The sequence below is a fragment of the Oreochromis aureus genome, linkage group 16 (genome assembly GCF_013358895.1).
Source record: "Oreochromis aureus strain Israel breed Guangdong linkage group 16, ZZ_aureus, whole genome shotgun sequence".
NCBI classification, from domain to species: Eukaryota; Metazoa; Chordata; class Actinopteri; order Cichliformes; family Cichlidae; genus Oreochromis; species Oreochromis aureus.
In genome coordinates, this window is record NC_052957.1 from 13,073,888 (window position 1) to 13,086,518 (window position 12,631).

General features: G+C 38.2%; 1 protein-coding gene across 1 annotated transcript in view; it reads right to left on the reverse strand.

Moving 5' to 3' along the window:
• LOC116312076 (receptor tyrosine-protein kinase erbB-4-like) overlaps positions 1-12,631 on the reverse strand; it is a 288,021-nt gene that overhangs the window by 132,188 nt on the left and 143,202 nt on the right. The gene's annotated exons all lie outside the window — the stretch shown is intronic.

Genomic DNA, 12,631 nt, shown 5'->3' on the forward strand with positions numbered 1-12,631 from the left:
CAAAAACTACATAAATAAAACCCCCATTATATCTGTTCTTTTGACTTGTCTGAGTTAAGGGATGGCCCAATAAAACAAGTATAAGAGTGGAAGAGAAATAGGTGATGTGGCCTCTTATTCTGACCACAGAGGAAATCTGTGAAATTGAAGATAAAGGTCTTGCTGTCTCCACAGGGAACCCAGAAATCAGTTTTCTGACCCACTTGGCTGTTCCCTCTCTCTCCCCCTCTCTTACTGTATCGCTTTGTCATACACACACACACACACACACATAAACTGAGTGACTCCATCCACTCCTGGGAGTTATATTTGGCAGCAATACCCATCAGTGTTTCTAAGAATTAAACAAACCCAGATAACAATCATGTTTAATTAAGATGCTAAAGTATTATGGTAGAATTAGAGCAGGGTAGTGAATTGATGTGACTCCCTGCGTGCTGCTTACAGATCGCATTCAGCAATAAAACAAATGTTACATATTGTGTTTGCAGTAAGTAAAACTTAATTCTCACAGTACTGAGGGACATGTAATACTGCCAGTCAAGAAAGCTGCTTGTGGCAATTTTTTTTTTTCATTCTAGTCAGTAACTTGGATTATCACATACCTTTCCAAAAAAAACGTACAGGACATTAGTTAAGAAATCAAAATGTCTTTGTAGTAGAGAGCTTTGGTTTTAGTTAATTATAGCAACTGGAACACAGATGAAATTGGAATATTCTTGCTGAGGCTTTATCCATCCATCCATCCATCCATCCATTCTATTCTGCTTATCCAAGGCCGGGTCGTAGGGCAGCAGCCTAAGTAGAGAAGCCCAGACCTCCCTCATCCCGGCAACCTCCTCCAGCGTGTTCGGGGGAACACCAAAGCATTCCCAGGCCAATCGAGAGCTATAATCTCCCCAGCGTGTCCTGGGTGTACCTCACCCAGGAGGTGCCCAGGAGGCATCCTTGTCAGATGCCCAAACCACCTCAACTGTCTCCTTTCAATGTGGAGGAACAGTGGCTCTACTCTGAGCCCCTCCTGGATGGCCGAACTCCTAAAGCTATCTCTAAAGGAGAGGCCAACCACCCTTTCAAGAAAGCACATTTCCACCACTTCTATCCGTAATCTCGTTCTTTCGGTCGCTACCCACAGCTCGTGACCATAGGTGAGGGTAGGGACATAGATCGACCAGTAAATTAAGAGCTTTGCATTTACGCTCAGCTCTCTCTTCACCACAACAGATCAGCACAGCGTCCACATCACTGCAACCGTTCCACCAATCTGTCTGTCGATCTCCAGCTCCATTCTCCCCTCACTCCTGAACAAGACTGTGAGATACTTATACTCCACCACTTGGGGCAGGAACTCGTCCCCAGCCCTGAGTGGGCACTCCATCCTTTTCCGGATGAGGATCATGGCCTCAGATTTGGAGGCGATTCTTATTCCCACTGCTTCACACTTGGCTGCAAACTGCTCCAGTGCGAGCTGGAGGTCACCACCTGCAGCAGCGAACAGAACTACATCATCTGCAAAAAGGAGAGATGAGAGTCCGAGACCACCGGAGTCAAAGCCTTCCACCACTTGGCTACACCTAGAAATTCTGTCCATAAAAATTATGAATAGAATCAGTGACAAAGGGCAGCTCTGCCGGAGTCCAACACGCAACGGAAACCACTCCGGCTTAATGCCGGCTCTGTGGACCAGGCTCGTGCAACGACTGTGTAAAGACTCAATATACCGTAGCAAAACTATTTAATGGAACACTGGACCAGCTGATGCTTTAGTCAGTTAAAATGTGACAGCAGCGCCAGTAACATCCTTATTTGGGAATTGCAAAGAATATAATGTACCTTCATTTCCATTGGTGATTAAGTCTGTACTGTTATATCTGTGCTCTACTATGACATCTCACAATGTTGGTGAGAAAGGTTTCTTGTGTAGTCCAGTGCTTTAGACTTTTTAGAATTAAACAATCAAAAATTTAAAGTAACTGGTATTTTTTTTCCTTACAACAATTGCAACTTTTTTTTCATAATTTTGGAGATGATCTATAGAGATAATGTTTTCTCGGTGGAGACAGAAGCAGCGCCAACTTACTACATAGCTATGCATAAAGGTATTTGTGTACCTTTGTGAGAGAACTGGAGTCCTGAAAAGTTTATTCTTGTGCAGAATGGGCATGGAAGAACAAGTTGGGAATCGTTACTGGGCTACAGAGTGATGAATATTTAAACTGTTTTAATGGACATATCCTGTATGAGTACCTTAAGTACGACATGGTGAAAAGTTAACTAGATCACAAAGAGAAAAAAAGATGTAGAGATATTCTCTGTGGTTTTAAGAGTTTCCGTGCAATGTGATTGTTTTCATCTACCTCACTGAGTTTCTCCCCTTCTAGGAAAGTGCAAGCCTGACAGATGTGAATCTGGTTGGAATTCAGTGATATGAATGGCCAACTTAGGGCTTTATCAGATTTCATGGCTGAAAGATTGGCTGACGTCTAACAGCTAACTTTGCTCTAACACTAGGTTTTGTACTGAGTATATGTCAGTTCTTGTCAGAAACAGATAGATCCATAAACATTTGTCCAGTTACAGTTCCTTTTTGTATTGGTGCATAACGACAATCAAGAAATCATAAGTGAAGTCTCAGTTTGCTGTTTAGGAATCCTTGAGTGCTTAAAAAGAAGTTTTATCTATCATTCCAGAGGCTCTTCATCTCTGAGAGGTGGTGGTCTACGACACTACCTATCAGCCACCTACAATGCAGTCTTGAGATCCCTTCTTAGGTGTTTCAACCCTTACTCACATTTTGCCTCAGCTGACCTCAATAGCTATTTTAGAACTGAAGTACCTAGTGAACTTTTGGATGACAGGCAAAACATCTTCACAAACCTAAAGAAGTCTAGTTGGCTTCAAGGCTACAATGTCCTGGATGACTGAGAACTTGCACAGATATATTTTGGAATAACACCCATTTTTATACACAGTCCCCTTTGCTCTTTTCTCCCATAAAACAATTCAATTAACTAACGATTCAGCTCAGAAGTTATGCTGTCATACTGCTTAAGCAGTTAAATGAGCAAGGTAAGGGTAGCATGCTGTACATTAGTGTAGGCACTTTTAATCCATTCTACAATTTGGGCCTGGTGTTTAGTAAGAGGTGTAGTGTTACGATAGAGAAGGTCTCGCCAGTGCTGAATTAAATTTGTCTGTCTGCATTATCTTCATATATGGTGCCCCTGACTAAATATGAAATGTCATTAACCTGAGAAATCATCATAAATATTATTCCAACTTGTTGTATGACCTTTCTCTCCATCTTAGCTTTATTACCTCTTTTCTACCTCTCTCTCTTCATTAACATGGCTCTTTTGCTTTGTCCTCTTTTTAGAGCTTGCCGATATACCGTAGATGTCAGTAAAAGAGCCATAAAAGTCAGACCAATTTTCGCTTCCAAGATAGTTGTGCAAAGGGCTAGACAAAAGCCTACGTAATTACAGTAGTAGTCACTGGTCCATTAGTGATAAAGACACGATGGCTCACATGGGTGGAGCTGGCACCGTTAGCTCTACACAATGCATTCATTTCATGGTAAAAGCTGCAATTATACTAAAAGAGACTCTCTTTCTAATTTTCTATCTCTTGCTCTTTTTCTTTATGGTTCTCTTTTCTATACACTCAGTCTCCTTTCTTTCCCATCTCTTTTGCCGCTCCTTTATCCGCACTATGGCACTGTCATGCAATGGGATATTATCTGCATAAAACACTGTCATCAACTCAATGAGCAATTAAGTTATTCTCTCATCTATTTAGAGGAAGTATCACCCACCACCTCTGTCACTTTTGTGTCTAAGCTCTTGGCTTCCTTTGTGATTCCTCCTCAGATAACACAGCTGTACTTTTGGAAGACAGAATGGAAATGTTGCATGGGCAAGAGCTAGGCTAAGCTATAGCAGGCTTTGTCTCTATTTCAGCCCAAATAATGAAACCCTTTATTTGCCCCCCAGCCAGCACAAACAAGTCATTCCCACATTGACTGACCAAGCAAGGGCCCACCAAGTGAGAGTGGCTGAAACAAGACATATGTTGTAAAACAAGCTGAGCAAGACCCGACTGACACACAGAAGACAATGATGTGGAGGAGACATGCTGAAGATGCCTACAGAACAGTGAAACACACCAGAGGTGCCATTACTGGCAGACTGACTGACTGACTGGCAGAGAGTACACAAGGAGGATATAATCAAGTGAGAATTATTTATAAAAGATCCAGGTCATCTCAATCAGATCAGGGCCAGTGAACAAGTAAAGCTCCAAAAATGAGTGTAGATGAAGGCATAAAGTAGCTTTGAAAAGCCAATGACTGAATGTCTGAACGGCAGTAAAACCACCAATTACACAAAAATTAAGAAGAATTTGAATGTGATTTGAGGGTCAAGGGTCAAACATGCACCAACAGTCCTATTGTAACTCAATTAAATTTTAAATATTTTTTAAAAAGTGATAATATACTCCAGAATGTTTTTCACATTGATCATCATCTAGCAAAATTTATACTAAAATTGTAAAAATATACAAAGATAAAAACAAGGCACATAGTTTGTTAGCATATTTGTAGAGAGTGAACACATCAGATATCACTGATGTGTATCCAAAACATACTGTCTTAATATTTTTGTATGTTTAACTGTTTAAATGTAACCAGGAACAGAGTGATACTTTGTCTGTCTTTGATAATTTGTTGCCATCACTTCCAAGTTAATTTGGCTTTCCCCTTCCCCAGCCTCCCCTCCCACAACACCAAAGGCCACCCCACATGATCGCCTCTGGCTACTTGTTCCCAAAACCCACTGGTGAAATTGTCTGACGGCTAATAAACATTTAGCTCCTCCGAGTGTGTTATTACATTGCAATTGATGGATGGTACAATTACACCCCGTGTCACTTAGCTAAATGGCTATGTAATTCTAATGAGTTTTTATTCAAACACTTAGTAGTTAGTGCAAGGAGTGCTGGGGAGGGGGCAGAAGGGAGCAGTGACGTAAATGGAAAAGGAAGAACACTTGCACATATAGAACACAAGTGAAAAGAGGAGAAATTAATACAGGAGTGCAGTGGGTAAATAAGATATTCAGGTAACGTGATTAATGTGTGTAGCTCTTGTCAACTGGACTCGGCAGGAATACGGCCTTTGTGGTTAAGATGCTGAGTACTTATTAGTCTCAGTTTAAATTTAAATGCAGGAAGCTAGAGTGGGGTGTTGGAGCGAAAATTAACTAACTTAACTTGTGTACTCAACATCGCAGCTATAATCTGATTAAATATTCCACATTTATCATGTGCACACCGGAAGATTCTGCAATTTCTCAGATTTACATCTACGGTAACACCTGTGCTCAGTACAGAAGGCTGGCATTTTGCATGAATAATGGTACAGAAAAGTAATGATATGGAAGGAAAAGAGTGGAATTTACTGTGGTTGGTCTGTAGGTATATGTTCCTACAAAAGCCCAGTGTCTGTTCTTAACTAATGTTTCAATCAAAGACAGAGAGGGAGACACAGAGAGAGAATGTAACTGCAATTGGCCATGGTTCGTCAATTAATTTGGTGCTCAAAAACAAACGGCTCTCATCTCATTGCATGTGAGACTTAATATTTCATATATCTTCTTTAAATAGATTTTAATTTCTTATATATGCTGCAATTTCTTACTGTTTACTTTTGTACTTACTACTAACAATAAAGATAAACAAATAGATAAATAAATTAATTAACAAACAAAAAATAAAACAAAAAACAAAATCAGTTAAACCCAAAGATCACATTATGTGGTCTTATAAATAAGTCAAGGGCGTATTATTGTTGGTTATCAGTAATGGTGTATTTATTTATCCAATTATGGCTACTATCTTTTATTAAGTGCTTACTAAACAAATAAACAGATAAATGATTCAGGATTTAAAAAAAGATTACAAATGGCATCTAATGGAGTAAAATGAGAGTTAGTAAAACTCTCTAATGTAAACTTAACAATGAGTTAAAGTAACTTCACTTGAAACATTAAAAAACTTAAAAGTATAATACTGATTTCAATACATTTTGGGGTTTCTTTTTGTGTTTTTGTTTGTTTTAGTTTTGTTTTTACCAAACTTGTGTATGAAAAAAATGTATGTATGGTTTGAGAATTAAAGCTAGAAGAACAGAAAATTTAGTCTTTTTGAATAACACCTGATGATAGAGTAAGGTAGCATTTCACATCAACATAGTGACAGAGTTAATGGGACACACTTTTAAATGCAGGGAAATATTATAAACCTCCTGGGTGTACCAACAGCCTTTACTAAACCAAGACTTCATCTTACTCCAACCTGCCCATTTATGTAGTACAATGTGTTTACATGTACTCCATGTAAAATAATCAACAATAATGGTTGTTGCATATCATATTTGCTGATACTGCTTTTTAATTTATCTGAGATATATTGTCTTTCTTTGAAAGCAACACAAAATACACAAAAAGGTCTTAGTGTATAGTAGATGGCAGCAATCTCAGCAAATGTGGTGATTAAGAATAAGTAGGCCCACTTCAATAGTAACTCATGCTGTTAATGTGTCCAGTGTAACCAGCAGGAGATGGTGTTTTAAAAAGTTTGAGCAACCAAAATAATATGCTAAAAAAATAAGAGCGTGACAAACAGGCAGAGAGAAGGTATTGTATTACTACAACAAGGCAAAACCACACGGTCCCTTATTAGCATGCATAAACTTATGATGGCAGGTACAATGTAAGTGTGTTTGAGGTTGGGGGTGTAAATAAAACCAGGCAGGATTATATGTGCTGCTGGCTGTTTTCAATAAATACTGTTATCAATTAAGTTTTTTTTTCTTATTTAAACAAGGACGGAGACCGGTTCCAGAGGAACAATTTTACTTCGCCCATCTTAACACTAGCCATTCAAATGGACTCCCCAATCTAAGTCGCAGTGGGTAGAAATTGATTTCGATCCTCCTGAGAAGCCGGTCCATATCATTCACTTCTTTTTTTAGGCAAGCTGCAGAGGGAGGCAGATATGAAGTTTGAAAGGCATCAGAGAAGCAGGGTGGGCTATTGTCACAGCCCAGTTTGCTTCTCCTCTCGACTGCCTCTCTATTCAGTGTGGCACTGCTATGTTACGATAAGAACTATCACCTCTGGTGTGACAGTGTGTGTGTGTGTGTGCGTGTGTGTGTGCAGTGAGAAAGTCTCATGCATCTTCCACACCATCTAATCCAAGACAGCTTGCAGTTCAAGCAGTAGCTTCTAAATGATTGGAAGCTACTGCTTTAGTCTGTTGATGCATGGCAAAGGAGACATTACAATTAGATATATTTAACCCTATACACTCTGAAGATTACCATTCAATCACAATAGAGTAAGGATGAAGGAAAGTCTAATTTGTATTTTATTGGAGGAGATGGGGAAATGAAATATTCAGAGTGCTACTATGTAATTTAACACATCATTCCACAATTTAAGCATCTGGAAATGAGGTGATTTGGTTTGCAATAGATACAGGTATCTGGCACGATAAAAAAAAAATGCAAACATGGAAGTTAACAAACAGATTTGTTTAAAAAAGAAGCCCGGTGTAGAGTTGCATGTAAAAGCACAAAGGGCAGAACAAAGAAGAAATATGAGGATGCTGTGTGAGGTCGTTTTGAGTCACAGATGATCCTCTTTCTAATTCCAGTCAAGACAAATCACAACAGACAAACAGGAAATAAGTATTAGTATGATTAGTATGACTCTGCGTGCCATGAATTTCCTGAGGATATCATTATCTCCAGTGACATTTCAGAACTTGCTGGAGTATCATCAGGTTTATAAGGTAATCAAGTGATAATTGTTTATATATTCATGGGTACATTATCAACGCTAGCTGCCAATAGCTAACCAGGGACTTTTTCAGTGCTATCAATTTGGCAAGATGTAAACAAATTAAGACACACAATGTTTCAGGAGCGAATGCTTATGGGTGACATTACATTAAATTAGTGATCTCACTCTCTTGAAGGCTGCTGTCATATTGATTCCCAGACTGTTGGTGTTAGCATGTTTCCATCTATCAATAGAAACATTTTGTCCTACTCCGTGTCCCAATAAAAGTCCCATTTTACATATAGCTTGTAACAATAAAGGATGGGGATGCGAAACTACCCATACCTGCTCACAAATTAAATGTTGAAGGGAAGGAAGGAAGGGAGGGTGTTGACATGACACAAAAATATACCTTATGAGTTTTACATTAATTTAAACGCTATGCAACATCTGGCCACTGAGGCCTAATGCTGAAAAAGATTTTCACTGCTAATGCTCATTTGAAAACACTTAGATTAAGCAAAAGGGAAAATAATCACTACTTCCATATCAGTTGTAGTGTAATAAAAATACTGCTATAAGAAAATAGTACTTGTGTTGAACACAAGAACATGGATAAGGTTTGTGTCTTTATTGGATGCAATGAAAGTCTGCAGAGGCAAAATGTTTAACAAGCTTAAAAGTTTCCCACACTGAGGGCAACAGTATCCTGATGATTCAGTGCAGGTTTCCTTTTTTTTTAAACCAACTCGCATTACAAAATAGGTGAGCACAGTTCTTATTGCCCTCCAGGAATCTACAGGTCAATACTAATGGAAGAGTGTGTAGTGGCTAATTTAAGGAATGGCAAACACAACTCGTAGAGAGAAGTTTTATTTTCTTTCTTTGTTTTTTCAAACATCTGACATTTCAACCTCTACATTTCTGTTACTTCGCAGTTATATCAGTTTGGATCATTTCTAAAAGAAATGGGAAGAAAACGATATCGGCTAACCAAGAGTGGGTAGATGAACGAGAAAATGTATGTGTCAGTCGAACAGTGAGGCTTATTTTAACCCTGTGCAGGAGCACAAGCATGCATAAACACAAACTTGCAGACACACACACTATCATTTGCTCTAGTCAATTTGTGGGAATGAGGGTTTAAAATGAATGTCAGTATGTTAAAGATAAACTTTTCTGATTTCCCAATTCATATCAGTCGAAGCGACACATGCCGTTTAATGCATATGGACATACACACAACAACAACGTGCATGGAAAGACACATAAACATGACACATCATCAACTTCTGCCTATCAACTCCTGCTTCTTTTGCTTCTGCACAAGGATGGAGAGTCATTCATTTTCAAGTCCCGCTGTCCCCTTATCGCACACATTCATCTTTCTCCCATACGCACTGACAAGCGATCCATTTGGTGACTGCTGCAGGTGAGAGAGGAAATGTGGAAAGTGAAATAGTGTTATTTGCTAAAAAGTAAAAAGCATACTGAACTTTATTGGTGATAGCAGGAACTCCATAGTGGAGATCACAACCTAGACCTAGCTTCGAGGTCTGAAGGTGGATATGACTAGTACAGAGTTCCCTCTGGCTGCTGCTGTACATGACAAAAAGCAAGGGAAAAAATGTAGAAGTAAGCTACAGAAAATCATTTGAGACATCTGTGAAAAAAATTCTAGGGACTCATGTTTCCTTTCTCCCTGTGTAGCTTTCAAACTAGTTCCTGGTCAAACTCCTGTACCTTATTTTTCCTTGGCAACCTTTCTCCTCGGGACTTCTTTCCCTCAATGGTCTCAATTCCAACCCCACACTGTCCTTCTTCGTGTCAAATTAAAGTGATGGAAATGAACTTGAGGAGACGCTAATTGCAATTGTCAATCCAATCTAGGTCGAGGCTGAAAGACAGGGGCTCCCTAGCACTTCATCAGTCTTCATTAATATTGAAGGAGTTTGGTGAGGAGCAGGGGGCCATCGTAATCTGCACTCATCTAACAGTGCATCAAAAATTAGGAAGCTAGGGAGGGCAGGGACGGAGCCTGAGGGACAAATATGCCAGTCAAAAAGAAGTATGAAGAAAGATGTCAGAAGACAGGGATTGTGTGCAGGAAAGGGATTCTGCTTACAAATGCAAGGGGATTAGCAATTAAAAATCAAAACTTTATACATGCTGCTTTAAATTGCAGTAAGTTGAACAAGAATGAGCCACCAGGTAAAAATATAATTGATGGAAGCATTAACAGTAATCAGTCATGAATTGTATGCAGCAGACTTCAGTGAGCTCTGGTTGTGAAGACTGGTTTGAGATCAGTGCATCAGAGACGTGCACTGAAATTCAAGGCGCATGGGTTAATTTTTATAGTCACAGGGTATAATAAATAGCACGAGTTGTTCTCTCTCTTGTAATGCCAGCAGACCTATTGCACAGTAGTAAACACAGGTGTTACTAATGACATTAATGAATGCTCTGTTCTGTTTAGGTACAAAGGCTTAATTAATGTGATTAGTAACACCTGTGTTTGCCTACTATTTCAGATGAAATTGGCCGCTCTGAAATATACACTTTTAATAACTGTTAAACTAGCTACGGTCTATCATGTAGCTCCATGAAGAGAAACAGAGAAGTAGAATAAATAATGCATGAGACGAAAGACGTAATAAGTAATTTTTCAACCACAAATGCTATTCCTCGGGTAACAGCGAAGAAATGAGCACACCTGTATTTAATAAGCACTTCATGATAAACCATCACACCATTATTTCCTAATTAGTTTAAATGACTCATCCGATGATAAAACATTTAGACAGTTAAGACCGGAGAGTAATCTGGCCACATAATCTTTTTCATACTTAGTGAAATGGACGGATGGATGTGTTCACATCTGATCAGATAGGAACTGGGACCTGGATTATTGATTCTACAAAATCAGGGCACTGCAATATGTTGATAGTATATTGTCATGGTGGAGCCCATTTATTCAATCTCACCTCCAAGACTATGACAGTTGAGATGGGCTCAAGCCCCACCACAATCCTGAATTGGATAAGTGGTTAAGAAAATAGATAGATAAAAATAAAATCCATGTACTCATAAAGTAGAAAAAGTAAAGTAATGTGTCAGTATTTTGTTTACTTTCCTTTATTGATCTTATATTTTTTTACATAAAAATCAATGTTTTGTTGACATTTCTCTTTTTTAAGCAGTTCTTTTTTGTAACTTTGTTCATATAAACTATTAAAAGGTTAAAACCTCAACTGTCGAAAGGTTATGATTTCCATTTATAGTAATTTGCTGTATTGTTTTTAGACTTTCCTGCTCTTTAACATGACGAAGTGAAAGCCAAAATACAGGAAAAGCACACCCTCCCCACATTTTAAAATTAAAGCTGGAGGCAGAGAAAGCACCAAAACCCCAGAACAGAAAAAGCAAAAATGAGAAAAAAACAAAACAAAAACAAAATAAAAAACAGAAACTGTGTGAAATTAAGAGTCATAGGATAGAGATGCAAAGCTGCTTGCAGGTGCACAGCAAACACAGGCAGGTTAAAGCAGCTTAAGTAGCATGATCTATAAGAGATTTCTGAGTTTGCCAACTCAATGGGCATGGCCACCCAGCATAAGAATAGAATAGCATAGAATAGAATAGAATAGAATAGAATAGAATAGAATAGAATAGCATTTTATTGTTATTGTATATGCACAGCGAAACTGTGGGTGCTCCACACCAACTGTGTCAGAATAAAATGTAAATAATAGACAGCAGGAATTAATTAGAAACAGGATAAATATATACAATCAAGAGGGATAGCAAGCCAAGCTGTGCTTGACCAGTGAAATCTAAAATACAAATCAATCAAAATGTTACCAAAGTGAAAGTAATCTATATTCTAATTGCTCAGAACAATATTTGGTCACGTAATATTCTGTATTGCCTGTTTGCATGCGCATGTAAAATACTGCCATCTTGTAGCAGCAGTTTGTTGTTGTCTGTAAAAGCTAGCTTGACTATCCACCATCAGATCTGTTGCATCTGTCATTTCTGACAGATATATGAATATGCCCACATCCCACTGACAATGGTTAAAGTATTGTGTGTGAAGCACATTGTAGAAAGCTTATCCTCTTTGATGAAGAGAAACCAGTTTGCTAGTTAAGCTGCTTGTGGATCACCTTTGACTGCTCCAAGATCAGTTATGCGCAAATTACATTGATTTTTAATCCCCAAGAAACAATTTGTCTCTTGCTAATCATCTTGGCCAAGATGAGTTATCCACTAGCAATTAGAGTCCACTGTTTTAATAGGTTTAAATAACTCTAACGCTTAACACCTTAACAAGGTGTCTTTAATCAGATGAATCAGTTAACAGACATAGGACCATAAAGTAACTCCCCATCTCTAACTTGATAAAACGGACAATTCAAGAATCAAATTAGCACATTTAACATTTGTAGTTATTTGGTTGCTATTTGTAACAGAGCATTAATGGGTTTTTTTAGATGTCAAAACATTATGTGGCTATCTTCTGTAATTATGAAGAGGACCTAAAAATGCTGGAAATACTAACCTCTATTAAAAAGTGGAAAAAAAGTCCTTGTAACTGAGAAACTGTTCATACTATGAAGACAGAAAAAATGGCATGGCTTTATTTAAACTTTCTGTTGCACAAAAATGTATTTTGGCCATACCAGCGTTTAATATATCCAATATATGTATATATATATATATATATATATATATATATATTTTTTTTTTTTTTATATATATATATATTGGGGGGGAAGGTAACA